Source organism: Mus musculus, chromosome X, assembly GCF_000001635.26.
Source record: "Mus musculus strain C57BL/6J chromosome X, GRCm38.p6 C57BL/6J".
NCBI classification, from domain to species: domain Eukaryota; kingdom Metazoa; phylum Chordata; class Mammalia; order Rodentia; family Muridae; genus Mus; species Mus musculus.
Window position 1 is genome coordinate 94105891 of NC_000086.7, and position 15593 is coordinate 94121483.

A 15593-nucleotide genomic window follows, 5' to 3' on the forward strand; every position below is an offset into this window, starting at 1 on the left:
ACCTCTGCTTCCACCAGACTTAGGACTCTTTAGGCCACTCTCCTCTCTTCCTTCTTCCCCACTCACATTCAGATCTTCTCCACTTGACTCCTCAGCAATCCATCCTAGTCCTTATTATCTCCAGTCTTATTATTGTCCCTCAGCTTCATACTTCCTGATCCCTGAGGCATGAAAATAGCCTCTTAAGTGGCCTTGCTTTTCTACCACTCCCATAACAAATGACTAGGGACCCTGAATGACTGACTAAAAGCTAGTGCCAAGGTCTGAGACATTCCTGCTATCTGTGGTGACTAATCCTCCTTCCACTGCTTTGATCAGGGCACTCCCCTGGGCTCAGAATACTTCAGCAGCTCCCCAACATTCGGGGACTCTATAATATGAACCCAGTATGCCAGGACAGAATTATTTCTTGTTACTCTCATCTTCTTATCATAATCTAACATTCGAGCAAACATGGAAGAGGGCCATTACAAAACTCAGTCAAGTTTGTAAAAAACACAATTTGTCCTTACAAGCAGAAATCACTATACCTAGGGCTTTACAACCCCTCTGACAATGAAAATGAAACTGTGCTGTTAGAATGGAAACTACTTAGAAAAATGGGATCAAGTAAGGGTGGTTAAAAGGGGCAGGGCAACAACACAGAAGTGTGTGCACTGAGGAGCACGAACCAACCCCCCCAAAAAAGCTAAACAAATAAACAGAATGCTTCAGAGCACCACAATGAAATACAGATGAAAAAGTAACATTTTAGTTGCTTGTCTTAAACACTCTCAAAACTCTTCTGAGACTGTCACCCCTATTTGGAAAAATATTCCCTCCTGGTACAAAAGTCATGATTCTGAAAGAATTCAAAATGAAAAAAATTAAGTATTAAAGAGAAATATTGAGGGCTGGAGAGATGGCTCAGCGGTTAAGAGTACTGACTGTTCTTCCAAAGGTCCTGAGTTCAAACCCCAGCAACCACATGGTGGCTCACAACCATCCATAATGAGATCTGATGCCCTCTTCTGGTGTGTCTGAAGACAGCTACAGTGTACTCACATATAATAAATAAATAAATCTTTTTTAAAAAGGGGGGTTTATCTCTAAATTTTCCTTTTATTTAAATTTCAAAATAAATTTTTCTAAACAGTTTTAAAAAAGAGAAAGAGAGAAATATTAAACTATGTAAAACCCAGGAAATGCCCCCCAAACTTCTTTTCTTCCAATCTTTAAAACAGGGCAACATAAACACCCCCACCGGGCTGGTGAGATGGCTCAGTGGGTAAGAGCACCCGACTGCTCTTCCGAAGGTCCAGAGTTCAAATCCCAGCAACCACATGGTGGCTCACAACCATCTGTAACATGATCTGACTCCCTCTTCTGGTGTGTCTGAAGACAGCTACAGTGTACTTACATATAATAATAAATAAATCTTTTTAAAAAAAAATAAATAAACACCCCCACCAAGTCAATAGGAAAAGCAATGGTACTTCCAAGTCTTAAATTAGGAATTTTGGATAGTTTACTTGTTTTATTATTTCTTTAATTTTCTTTCTAGAAAGAGAGAAAGACAGAGTCTTGCAATATAGTCCAGGCATGGCTATGTTCTATTTTCATATACCTACACAATTCCTTGACTACTCTTAGACAAATCAAAAGGATTCTTAGATATTCACATTGCTAATATGCAAAATCACTTTTTTTTGCTTATGGTCCTCCAAAAACCTTGATTTAATAAAATGTTATGGCTGACTAGTCTTTTCACTGCTACACTCAAGAGAACTAATTTGTCCAGGTGCAGTAGCGCACGCCTTTAATCCCAGCACTCGGGAGGCGGAGAAAGGCAGATTTCTGAGTTGGAGACCAGCCTGGTCTACAGAGGGAGTTCCAGGACAGCCAGGGTTACACAGAGAAACCCTGTCTCAAAAAAACAAAAAGAAAAAAATCTAATTAATACCTTCCCTCTGAAGTTAAAAAATACTTTGTTCCCAAATCTTGCCATGTTGTTCAATACTAGCCAGCCATCATTTCTCCAAATATTCTCATTTCTCTTAGGTTAACCCTCAAAGTCAGCTATCCTTTATAAATTTTGAGACAGGGTTTCTCTGTGTAGCCCTGGCTATCCTGGAACTCACTCTGTAGACCAGGCTGGCCTCAAACTCACCTGCCTCTGCCTCCTAAGTGCTGGGATTAAAGGTGTGTCCGTTTTTAATTTATTTTCACTGCTATCACTGAGTTTTTATTTATCAGTAGTAATCAGTTTTTATTTATTTTCACAGTGATCACTATAACAAGCACTTTTCAACTAACATGTACACTCAGTGGACCCTTCAATCAAGATTTGAAGAATGTAAGCAGGGCGTGGTGGCGGATGCCTTTAATCCCAGCACTTGGGAGGCAGAGGCAGGCGGATTTCTGAATTTAAGGCCAGCCTGGTCTACAAAGTGAGTTCCAGGACAGCGAGAGCTATACAGAGAAACCGTGTCTCAAAAAAAAAACATAAAAAAAAATGAAGAATGTTCTTAAACAAAGAACATTTTCTTGGATTTTTGGCACTAGAAACTTCAAGGACCTTCAACAGAGAGCAAATGTTCTACCACTGAGTTTTCACTCTTTTTCACCTTTTGAAGCAATTTCACTAAGTTGTCCAAACCAGCCTTTAATGTATCCTATCAGGCCAGGCAGGCTTTAACTTTCTATCCTCCTGCCTCTCAGTCTTCCTAGTGGCTGGCATTACATATTGTGATGGCTTATATATGTTCGGCCCAGGGAGGGGCGCTATTAGAAGGTGTGGCCTTGTTGGAGTAGGTGTGTCACTGTGGGTGTGGCCTATAAGACCCTCATTTTAGCTGCCTGGAAGTCAGTCTTTTCCCAGCAGCCTTCAGATGAAGATGTAGAACTCTCAGCTCCTCCTGGATGCTGCCATGCTCCCACCTTGATGATAATGGACTGAACCTCTGAACCTGTAAGCTAGCCCCAATTAAATGTTGTCCTTATAAGAGTTGCCTTGATCACAGTGTCTGTTCACAGCAGTAAAACCCTAACTAACACATATCTATGTCATAAGGTCCATCTAAGTTCTTATATCTTAGGTATTTCTTAACTTTTCTCAGACGTTGCTAATACACTTTATTTCTCAGAACCAGAGACTGATTCCAGCTAGACCTAGTCCATGTGGGGTTAAGTGCTCTACCACTGAGCTTTAACACCAGCTTCTATTCTCTGTAGTCTGTCTTTGTTTTTGAAACAGGGTGTATGTAGCAAAGGCTGGCTTGTAACTATGCAGGCCAGACTGGCCTCAAACTGGTGACAATTTTCCTGCCTCAAACTCCTAAGTGCACTCTGCTGGCTTCTCTATCATTCATTAGACTTTCTATTACAGGCTAAGTACCCCTAAATTTGTCCTCTATTATTAGTAACTTTCCTCTTACTTGCTTTTGAATTACGCATGTATGTGCGTGGGTACTAGTATGCGAGTACATGGGTATGAGCATGTGAGTGCAGGTACCCACTGAGGCCAGGTATGAGATCTTCTGGAGCTAAAGGTACAAGTGACAGTGATCTGCCCAACGTGGGAACTCAATTCCAGTCCTCTGTAAGTCATATGTGTTCTTAACCACTGAGCTCTCTCTCCAACCCCTGACTTTCCTCTTTATGTATTTACCTTTCTACTAACTTTTCTGGGCTACACTGGAAAACCCTACCTGGAAAAAACCAAAATGAAGTAAAAATTAAAATAAAAAGAGGGCTTGGAAAATAGCTCAGAAGTAGAGTACCTTGACTAGCACGCATATGATCCTATGCTCAATCTACAGTATCACAAAGTTAAACAAACATTACCCCAACCTTTCTTGCCACGGCACCCATTTTGTAAATCCATGTATAACTCAGAATAATTTAATGTATTTCCTGCTACAAGACCACCAGAGGTAGACCTACCTACATTGATAGGGAAATGGCTCAGATTTAACCACTTGACTATGTCCATGGTTTTGTTCTTTCTCCTATGACCTTTTTGCTTTGGACATTAGTGTATTTATAGGATGCCAGTTTCTAGTATATGGCCACAGATTCACTAACTCTCTTAGTTTTCTCCCCTGACAGATTGCTTTATTCGAGGACAAAGTGTTCTGATGAAAAGTTCGTTTCAGGGTTCCTTGGCTCTGGATTTTTACTCCTTTTCTTCAATATGATTTTGAAAGAAAAAAAGAACAAAGGTATTTGATGTTTTTTCTATGTTAAATTTTTTTTGGGGGGTGGGGAGGTTACGAGACAGGGTTTCTCTGTGTAGCCCTGGCTGTCCTGGAACTCACTCTGTAGACCAGGCTGGCCTCAAACTCAGAAATCCGCCTGCCTCTGCCTCCCTAGTGCTGGGGTTAAAGGAGTGCGCCACCACTATGTTAAATTTAAAGTCATAATTTTTAATATACCACAGAAAATAGCATAGAAATGTGTAAATAAAGCAAAAACATCCATGAGACAGAAATTTTTAAAAACCAAATCACTAGTAACATGTTATAATACAACACTCAACAAAACAAATATTCTTAGACATAAGTAACTCATCAATTCAAACCCTAGTCCATAAGAACAGATTATGCCAGGTTACTGCATTTTCAAACAATCCTGCTCCCCTCCTCTGTCAATGAGAAAGCGCCTGCTGTTGTTACCTCCCTCTTTCATTGCCCTGCCCCACTTGGAACTTCTGTATGCTTCACTCAGGAATTAAGTCCAAGTTTTTGTTACAGACTAGTTTTTCTATAAAACCGTTGTGTGCCAACTGGTTCTATTTGCTTAAAGAGTCTGAACTATCATAATCTATTAAAAGTTGGCCCTAAAGTGACAAACCTAAAACCCTTATTTTTCCAAAGCCCCTATTCCTGCTCAGATTAAGAGCTGCCAAAAATATCCTCTGAATTTAGCTATATTTATCGGCTAACAATACCACACTATGTTAAATGTTTTTAAGATCAGCCTGATGGCAGGAACAGAACAAGCTTTGCACTTGTTTTCAGATATGTAAAGCAATAAAGTCCCCTTTATAAAAGCATGGCCCTTTAAATGCACCCAGTAATTGACCAATCCACTGTTACCATAACATTCTACTGTTTATCATAATGGAACGAATATAACAACTCTTTGTTTCACCCTTTTTGACTTCATGGTGACAATTTTTAAGTTGCTTTGTAATTTTTGCTGAGATTTTCAACAGAAATCCTACTCACATGTCTGTTTTTAGCTGTAGGTGTACTGGAGTGTATAAAAAAAGGATAAAGACAGTATGTAAACATAATATAGACTGGACATTAATTTAAATTACATTAGACAAGAATACGTGAAATAAAACCATTGTAGGGTAAATTTTTTAAAATGTCACTTTCCATCAAATACAATGCAGGGTAAAGAAATGTTGGTGTTATTTAAAAAGGGTTCCCTTACACATTGCTTTGTTCCTGTAATTTCTGCCAATCTTTTCACAAACCAAGCATTTAATCACTGGCCTAGTCATTTTGGTAGTTGTTAACTTAGGTGAGTACCTTTCTCAATGAATGATATATACCCTGCCTTTAATCCCAACAAGGAGGCAGAGGCAGGCAGATCTCTGTGAGTTTGAAGTCAACCTGAACAGATCCAGGACAGTCGGGGCTATACTATCTCGAAAAAAACAAAAACAAACCGCCAACCAACAACTTAGGCTAAGTGATGGTGCATGCCTTTAAATCTAGCACTGGAAGCCGGGCGTGGTGGCGCATGCCTTTAATCCCAGCACTCTGGAGGCAGAGGCAGGCGGATTTCTGAGTTCGAGGCCAGCCTGGTCTACAGAGTGAGTTCCAGGATAGCCAGAGCTATACAGAGAAACCCTGTCTCGAAAAAGAAAAAACATCTAGCACTGGAGAGGCAGAGGCCGGAAGATCTCTGAATTTGGTCTACAGGGAGAGTTCAAAGAGCGAGGGGACCTCTCTCTCGAAACAAAACTAAATAAAACCCCTTCTAGTACATTAGAACTTAAAAGGACTTTGAGTTGTTGGTTGGTTTTGTTTTGAAATTTTTCATTACAATTATTTTTTAGTGTTTCTAAGTACATGCGTGTGAGTGCACATTCAAGACCCACATTCTCGTGAAAGTCAGAGCACAGCCTATGAGTTAGCCATCTATTTATACCATGTGGTTTTCAGGAATTGAACCCAGGTAATGTGACTTAGCAGCAGCCATCCTTACCAGGTAAGTCATTTACCACTGCTGGGTTTTGATTGTTTAAAAAAGGGTCTCTTAATTCAATAGCCCAGGCTGCCTTGAACTAGCAGCAATCCTCTTGCCTCAGCTTCCTGAGTACTGAAATTACAGGTGCTTAACTACTTTATCTGCCTTACATTTTTAGTTTAATGTAATGTAACTTTCAATTACTTTATTCAAACTAATTCTTTTCTTAACTGTCTGGTTTTTAAAATCACATATGGTCACTTTGTACTTTTTAAAACATTCAAATTATTTATAAACTGTGAAGTTATGTGTATGTATAGTTCAGTGGTAGAATGACTGCCTAGCATGTTTGAAACTGGGTTCTACACTTAATACCACAGACTATGAACATTTACTTATGTTTTCATTTATTATTTTTAATTGAATTTCTGAGAAACAGTATCTCTATGTGGTCCTAACTGTCCTGGAACTCCTCTATAGACCAGGTTGGCCTGGAACTAGAGATCTGCCTGCCTCTGCCTCCCCAGTGCTAGGGTTAAAGTCATGTGCCATCATGTCACACTAACTACAAACACTGTTACTATCACCGTCCTACCCACTAACACTAAAAATAACTAATAGTGACTGCACGCTATACCTTACCTACATAAACATATGATTTCTATTACCGTTATTCCTAAACATATTAATACTACACAGTAATGGTCTCCATGCATCATAAACATTGGCAAGAATAAAAGACTGGGCCTTTCTATAACAAGAACAATGTTTTCTAATTGGCAGTTGCAGAACTGTAGAGTGTATTTCTATACTCAGGTTTTATTAATACAATTAGCAATAGGCTTTGCAATATGTAATTTAATAAATCCTTGAGTCATTAAACAAAAGAGCAGGCTGGATTTGCCATACAAGACCAGTAATAAACATACTCCAAGCTGACTATCAATAAGTGTTTTTAAACTATACAATCTTTCCCTGGAACTAAACTAAAGAATCAACTATTTTAAGGAATGAATAATCTAAGGGTTTTTTTCCCCTAAAAAGTATGAGGACAATAAAATACTACTAAACTAAAAACATAATGATTAAAGTATGGGGAGCTGATACAAAGCACCCCCCCACCTTTTATCCCAGCACTTGGGAGGCAGGGTAAATGTTCAAGGCCAGTCTGTTCTACAGAGCAAGTTTCAAGACAGCCAGTGCTACACAGACAAACCCTATCTTGAAAAAGAAAACCCAAAACCAAAACAAACAAAAGTTACAGCATGTTTTGGATTTATTAAAATGTATTATATGCTATTTGATCTTATTACAAATTATCCTTGTCCTAAATTTGATTTTCAAGTTGCTTGTTGTTGGTCTAACTACAACTGAGTTTTGTTATTAGCCAATGTTCCCCAACCATGACGCAATAAAGTTAGAAACGAAAAGCCAGAACATAGGTACAGTGTACATGTCTATAAACTCAGCACTTGGGGAGACAGAGGCAAAAGGATCAAGAGTTATGACTAGCAGCAAGTTTGAGGTCAGCTAGTGCTACATGAAACCTTGTCCACAATAGAAAAATCATGAAAAGGACAATGTATTTAGAACCACTAAATACAAAAATAACAAAAATAAGAGTATCAAAATCGTAAGATCCAGTTATCAGAGAAAGAAAATTCAAATTTCAATACATGTAGTTCAAAAATCAGTTAACTACTAGTGAGCAAGCCTCCAGCTTAATTCTTTTTAAATGTCAGATCACACAGAAACAAAGTCGAAGGAAAGGCATAATAGTGACAAGCATAGAAACACAAAACATCCAGAAAATGAACAGTCTGAAAAATCTGATTAGCACAACGCATAAGAAAATGGAAATTAAAGTCAATTTTCTAGTCATCAAGGAAATTGTATTTTATGTCAGAATATTCGAGAGTTTATACGTTTCTAAGAAACTATTTTGTATCAACTACCCCCCCCCCAAAAAAAACCAAACTCAAAAGCAAAATGGATATATCACAGGAGAAAGGGGGCAATTACTAATTCAAATCCACAATCTACAAAAAAGAAGGAACCAAGTACAGTTTTACAAATGGAGTCTGTCTACCTTTCAATGATCAGACTCTATGCAACAGACCTGTTTCAAAAAAGAGGGGATGCTCCCCAATTCATCTTACAAGGTTAGCTGGGCACAGTTATACGCACCTGTAGAGAGAGAGAAAAAAAAACAATTACTAGGATATCCTATGTCATCATCTTGAACTTTCATTTAGACTTACCAAAATAACTTTTGGAATTATTTGGGTAGGGTTTTTATTGTTTTTTTACACATATGCATGCACACACACACATGCACTCACCTATGTGTAAAAGAATTAGTAGGGTATTCCCAATTGACATTGAGGGTTCTACTGTACATTGGCTCTTCTAACTCAAACCTGTTCAATTGTTTCTAACAAAACTATTCTGTCAGCATGTGCTTGTAATGTAGTTATTTCCTATTATGCTTTCTTATTGTCTGTAGGATTTTCTTTCAAGGCAGACAACCATTTAGCAATTCTGTGTTCTGTTGCACTGTCTGGCAATAAATAATATGCAACAGTGCACATATTCTTTTCTTTAAAGTGATGGCAAAATATAATTATGTGCCAGGCAGTGGTGGTACACATCCTTAATCCCAACACTCAGGAGGCAGAGGTAGGCAGATCTCTGTATTCTAGGCCAGTCTGGTCTACAGAGTACACTTCAGGACAGCCAAATTAACACAAAGATAATCCTGTCTTTAAAACAAATAAACAAACAATTGTAACTATATAGTGGCAGCTGCCTGGGAAAGTAATTATATGATACTATCAATTGAGGCTCTATTTTTAACGTGTTAAAATATAGGAAGGAAAAGTATATCTCAGAACCCATAACACATGGTCACCAGAGTTCAGCAAGGTTGTAAAATCAATGCACCATGCTGCTTATAAAAAATAAGATAGAAAGTAAGATAGAAAGCAAAAGACTGGTATGGGTCTTTTATATACATCTGTAGAGTCTAGCTAGCATGCACAAGATTATGGATTCAATCCTCAGCACCATTTGGAGGAGGGGTGGCTGGTAGTACACAATTGGCTTACAAATTCTAGAGGCTGAAGGAGAAATAAATCTCAAAATCTAGTCTAGCCTGGACTAAAGAGTGAATGCAAGGCCAACATGGGCAACTATGTGGGAAAAAATTAACAACAAAAACACCAGGACTGAAGGGGCTGAGGATAGATGTAGTCAGTCTGCTGGCCTAGCATACATGGAAGTCTTAGGTTCGATCCCAAGCAGCACTAGCTAAAGAACTTGGCATAATGGTACATGTCTATAATCTTAGCATTCTGGATAGAGGCTGGAGGATCAGAAGGTCAAGAGTTATTCTTGGCTACATACAGCTAGTTTGGAAACGGCCTAGGACATACGAAGGGGGAAAAGGAGAGAGAGACAGAGACAGAGAGACAGCAGAGACAGCTTTGCAGAACAACATTGGTCTAGTATATGTTAACCAGTTTAATCCCTGGTAGAAGCAAAGGGGGTTCAGGGTGGAAGGACAGAGAACAAAGGAAAAGAAAACTTGGCTTACAATGGCAACAAAGATTACAAATCGAGATTAGAGTTTCCAATAGAGGTAAAGGCAAATACAATAAAAATCTAATCATTTTCTCAGAAAATGAAAATCTAACCCTAAAATAAGTAAAGCCAAAAACAGCTAAAATAATCCTTTAAAAGTGGGCAAGTTGCCAGGTGTGGTTGCGCACACCTTTAATCCCAGCACTTGGGAGACAGAGGCAGACGGATTTCTGAGTTTGGGACCAGCCTGGCCTACAGAGTGAGCTCCAGGACAGCCAGGGCTACACAGAGAAACCCTGTCTCGGAGAAAAAAAAAGTGATCAAGTTAGGACTTAATTATAAAGCTATCATCGTGAAATTAAGGCGGCAGTGATAGAACTAGCCCAACAGGTCAATCAAAACAGAAACAGAAACTAAAAGCAGATGTGGAGCCAATGAGGTGGCTCAGCAGGTAAGCCTAACAACCTGAATTCAATCCCCAGGATCCACATGGTGGAGAGAGCTGACTCCTGCTCATCTGAGCTCCAGATATACACACAGAAATAAATAATGTAATTAACGCTTAAGCAAATAAAATGAAAGCATGTGCGGATGCATGTTATGCAGTATACCTCAAACTATGTGAGAAATGCAAAAATAAATGAGATCCCTACATCACCCACCAGAGAAAAAATTCCAGATAAATTGTATATAAAAAAGCACACAGCCAGGCTGTTAATCCAAGCCTTGGGGAGGCAGAGGCAGGTGGATTTCTGAGTTCGAGAGAGGCCAGCCTGGTCTACAGAGTGAGTTCCAGGACAGCCAGGACTACACAGAGAGACCCTGACTCAAGAAAAAAGAAAAGAAAGAGCTGAAGGGGTCTGCAACCCTATAGATAGAACAACAATATGAACTAACCAGTTCCCCCAGAGCTCATGTCTCTAGCTGCATATGTAGCAGAAGATGGTCTAGTCAGCCATCACTGGGAAGAGAGGCCCATTGGTCTAGCAAACTTTATGTCCCAGTACAGGGGAACGCCAGGGCCAAGAAGTGGGAGTGGGTGGGTAGGGGAGCAGGGTGGGGTATATAAATAAATAAATAAATGCAAAAAAAAAAGAAAAAAGAAAAGAAAGAGTGCGGTATCATGATTGCCTTTAAGTAAAGAATTTCTAGAGAAACACACACACAGACGGGGGGGGGGGGGGGGCGTTAAGCACAAGTACAAAAACTGCCTACCATCACTTTAAGACCTCCAACACAAAAAGTAAAGCTACAAGAAAAGCCAGAGTAGGAAGATATTTTCAACATATATAATCATATATCTTTAAGATCTACAATATTAAAATATCCACAAATCATAAGAAGAAGACAACAGTCCAACACAATAGTTGATCAAGGACTTATGCACAAACAATTCCCAAAAAATTCAAATGGCCAGTAAATCTGGAGGGAAGCGATCCAGCCAACTCCAATAGTAACCAAAGACATGGAGAATAAACAGCAAGGAGATTGCATTTATGCCCAACAAATCGGAAAAACAGCAAAATCTAATCTTTCGGCAATGATCTGGAGAACCAAGCTCAGAAACAGCTGGTGAGTGTATGCAATTTGGCTTTTGGCAATTCCCAGTAAAACTTACAATGTACAGACTTCCTCAACACAGCAACTGCACTTCTACTACAATATCAAGAGGGAGAACTGTTTGAGGATGCTCACAGCAGCACTGCTGGAAACTGCTGAAAAGTGCAAACAGCCTAATGTGTCCCCCATAAAAATAAATAAAATCAGTGTTTTTATATATTAAAATACAGTCTTAGTGAGAGCTTGCTTAACACCAAAAGGACCTTGCTCCACTACTTGTCCCACAAATAATATGAATGAACTACAACAGTAGTTTTCAAACTTTTTGGTTTCAGGATTCTTAAGCTTTCAAAAATACAGGAGCATAAGAAGTTTTTATGTCGCTCATACTTAGAGAAATTTAAATTAAGAGACCAGTATAGTGGCACATTGCCTGTCACCTAAGGACTTGAGAGGTTAAAAGGACACTGCCAAGTTTCAGGCCCCTCTGGAACTGGAGTAAGATCTTGTCTTTTTTAACATTCAAAAATATTAGTTTATTAAAAATCTTATTATATATAAGCATGAATAACATTTTAGAAGGTTAAGTTTTTTATTGCAACTATTTTATAGTCTGTAAATCTAATGACTCACTTCACAGAGGAAAGATAAATTCCAACTGTTTCTGTACTTACTCAATAATGACATCATGAATCATGTAGTCTCTAATGCCTGAATAATATACAGGTGAATGAGGATGAAAAGGGCAAATGACAGCATTATGAAGATAATTTTGACTTCATGAACCTCCTATAAGACCATTAGGGACCCAGAAGAATTCCTGTAGCCAGTAAACTGGATCTTTAAAACTATGCTTGGTAGTCGGGAGGTGGTGGCACACCCCTTTTAACCCCAACACTCAGGAGGCAGAAACAGGCAGATCTCTGAGTTTGAGGCCAGTGTAGCCTACAGATCAAGTTTTCGGACAACCAGAGCTGCATAGAGAAAGCCTCTCAAAAAAAAAACCATAAACAAATAAGTAAATAAATAAGCAAGCAAACAAAACATGTTCAATATCTACAACAATGCACAATAGATACAGTTAAGACACTTAAGGCAATACCAGATAATACTTAATTTACATACATATTAGAGCAATGTTTGCATGTGGAAAAGAGGAATGAGGCTATATACATTAAGGCCATTTAGTTTCTTTAAAGTGTACTTCCTGCTGAGCAAAAAAAAAAGTTTTAAGATTACATGGATTTTAAAAAATGCTGTCTGGATAAACAATTTGGCAGGAGTAAGAGCAGGTTGGCCATATTCCAATCAGATATGGGGCAAGGATAGAGGTTACTCAGCACCTGGGTTTGACCTGCTGTCCTAACAAGATAGGTGTGCCTTAAAATGAATATCCCTTGGTCAAAGAACATACTGGATAAATAACTGAATTTGAATAGCTGGAAATTATTCAACTAAATCAAATTTACTGAGCCCAATAATTTAGATAATTGTCTGGGAAGATGATGATCATGCCAGGTACTGCTTGGGGACAAAGACAAATGAGGACCTGTGTCTACATTCCATTTAGAAGACAAAAATAAAAACATACATTAAAACATAGGAGATTGTGCCAGGCGTGGTGGTGCACGCCTTTAATCCCAGCACTCGGGAAGCAGAGGCAGGCGGATTTCTGAGTTTGAGGCCAGCCTGATCTACAAAGTGAGTTTCAGGACAGCCAGGGCTATATAGAGAAACCCTGTCTCAAAAACAACAACAACAACAACAACAACAAAAAAACCATAGGAGATTAAATGCTAAAGATGGAACAAAAAATAACAACTCAGGAACATTGATGAAGTTAATAACAGAAAGAATAAGAAATGGGAATTGTTTGGGGACCCTGGACTTTAAAAATAATCCTATAAATAGTACTGGTCATCTGTGCTGAATAAGTTTGTTTTCAGCTGTGTTATGATATATTAGACACTTCAAATGCTCGATTAGACAGTAGATATGTGGGTACGGGAAGAGACATTTAACTAACAGAGAAGATTCCAGAGAGAGAAGCCAGCAGATAAACCTTGAGGGAAATCCCACCATAGGAGACAGAAAAAGCAGAGTGTGAAACAGAACACTTGACAACATTAGCATGTGGTAGAAATGTCCTGATTTGGCAATTACTAGATTTAGTAAAAGGTGAAGTGGAAAGTTAAAGCAAACAGAAGACTGGGGAGGTTTCTGTACAACGAGCAAATCAAAGAACACTTGTAAGGATAGGGAAAGGAACCAGCAAAGTTGCAGGAGACCAAATTAGGCAAGGTTAATCCCTGCACTCAGAGGTGAGGTCAGCCTGGACTATCACAATGAGTTCCAGGACAGCCAGAACTACATACAGAGAAGAACTCTGTCTCAAACCAACCAAAAGGAATTGACAAAGCTCCATCCCAAAGGAGGCAGGCCAACGTTTGGGCAGACAGCAAGACTAGATAGAGGTAGGGCGATCCTTACATAGAGACAAAAAGCAAAGCAAAAAGCCTACACAGAAAAAAAAAATCAAGAATAGGAAGAGACACTGACAACCAGATAACTGGTTAGACTTTCAGTTAGGTCAAGTCAAAACAAAACAAGGAATCCAAGCCAGTTGTGCTGAATCACATGCCTCAGGAGGCTGAGGCAGGAGGATTTGGAGACTGAAGCCAGCCAGGCTTCTTAATGTGATTGGGTCTCAAAACAAACAAAAATTATTATCTTTGATGAGGGTAAAGGATTTCAGGAGCCTGTTAATTGTTTTTTTCATCTTAAAAATGAACTGACACTGTGATAGGCATAATTAACACATTATCAGTAACAATGTTGGGAGACTATAAACATTTTTAAGCAATGGATGGGAAATCTCTTTGAAACAATCTATGAGCATGTTTTTTGAAAAAAGGAAATTGCAAAAAAAGAAAGATATCACCATCTACCTAAGAAAGTGGACATAAATCAAAAACTAGTATCTTGTTTACCCAAGACTGACAAGTTGGCAATAGTGTTCCACCAGTCAGTTCTCCAGACTATCAGGGTCTGTGATCTTTAAGGTAAAAAGAATTTTGTATATAACCATTCCTGGTGGAAACTATACACACTTACCAATCTTCCTAATTATACAACCTGACTCTTATTTCATCTTAATCCTGAATGTCCACTATCTAGCTTTCTGCACTAATTAAACTGAAGACTTTCACACTGTCTCTTCTGCACTGATTGCTCTCAGCCCCACCCACCCCGACACCCAAGAACTGAACTTTAAAAGTCTTTTTAAAGAGAACTTTTAAATGTGATTTTCTTTTTAATTTTTGAGACTTGATCACAGTATGTAGGATGACCTCAAACTCACAAAAATCTGCCTCTGAATGCTGGGGTGAAAGGCATGTGCCGCCACTGTCCAGCTTAAGAGAATTTCTTTAATTAAAGCTTGCCGTGGCCTCTAGGAAAACCACTCTCTAGGAGCAAGATTTCCAACCTGTTGCTGTCTATAAAAGTGAAGACACCGAGAGTGAAGAACTATCTAACTGTGAGACACATTTCCCACATAAGCATCTAGAAAAGTCAAATATTAATCAAAACATGCAGGAAGGCTTGCTTAGCAAATAACCTTAGTTAGCCTCTCAAACAAAACTCTCAGCAGGGAGCAAAACAGATTGCAAAGGGCAACTGAAGGCCACTGCTTTTTAATAACCATCCTTCCAAACTCATTTTCAAAACTGACTTCCTAAAAACATCATGGGAACACTTGTAGGAAAGTTCATTTCTCATCTTCTTCGAGGAGCACCAGGATTCATTTTCAACAATGGGAAATGAAATCATAGGAAACTCTGTTTACTACAGAAATAACAACTCTGAGTAAAACGTTATTTACAGTGAATATAGAAAAAGGACCAGCTGTCTAACAAAAATGGATCATTCAAAACTGCAATAAAGCATTTTAAAAGGGTAATAAAATCTGGCTTCTGACCACTCTTTGTAATTATCATCACTATAAAAACACTGGTCAGCCTACCACACAACCTACTTCTCTCAAACTTGTCCTAGCCCAACCGAGCTGATAGCTATCAAGCACAGATCCGGGTGTCGTCATCCGGGAGTCGGAGAGCTCCCGCACTTGCTTCCCACGGAGCAGAAGCCCTTGCCATTCGCGCTGCAACCCACCTTTGCAAGCCTCTACCTATACTATCCATTTCAGACAAACAGTAAATACTTGCTGTTCTCTAAAGAAACTTCACCCTTGAAACGCCCTTTGC

At 38.9% G+C, this 15593-nt stretch overlaps 1 protein-coding gene across 13 annotated transcripts in view; it reads right to left on the reverse strand.

The window, feature by feature from the left end:
- The window catches only part of Zfx (zinc finger protein X-linked), a 76015-nt gene that overhangs the window by 31260 nt on the left and 29162 nt on the right, over positions 1 to 15593 (reverse strand). For 7 of the 13 annotated variants that reach the window (XM_017318464.2, NM_001358355.1, NM_001358356.1 and 4 more), the window contains exon 2: positions 8306 to 8373. The exons of 4 other annotated variants lie outside the window; for them this stretch is intronic. The gene's annotated coding sequence lies outside the window, so the exon portion shown is untranslated. Of the gene's footprint in view, positions 1 to 8275; positions 8374 to 15593 lie in introns of all 13 variants that reach the window. 2 more of the 13 variants (XM_011247577.3, NM_001358354.1) reach the window with 1 other exon arrangement.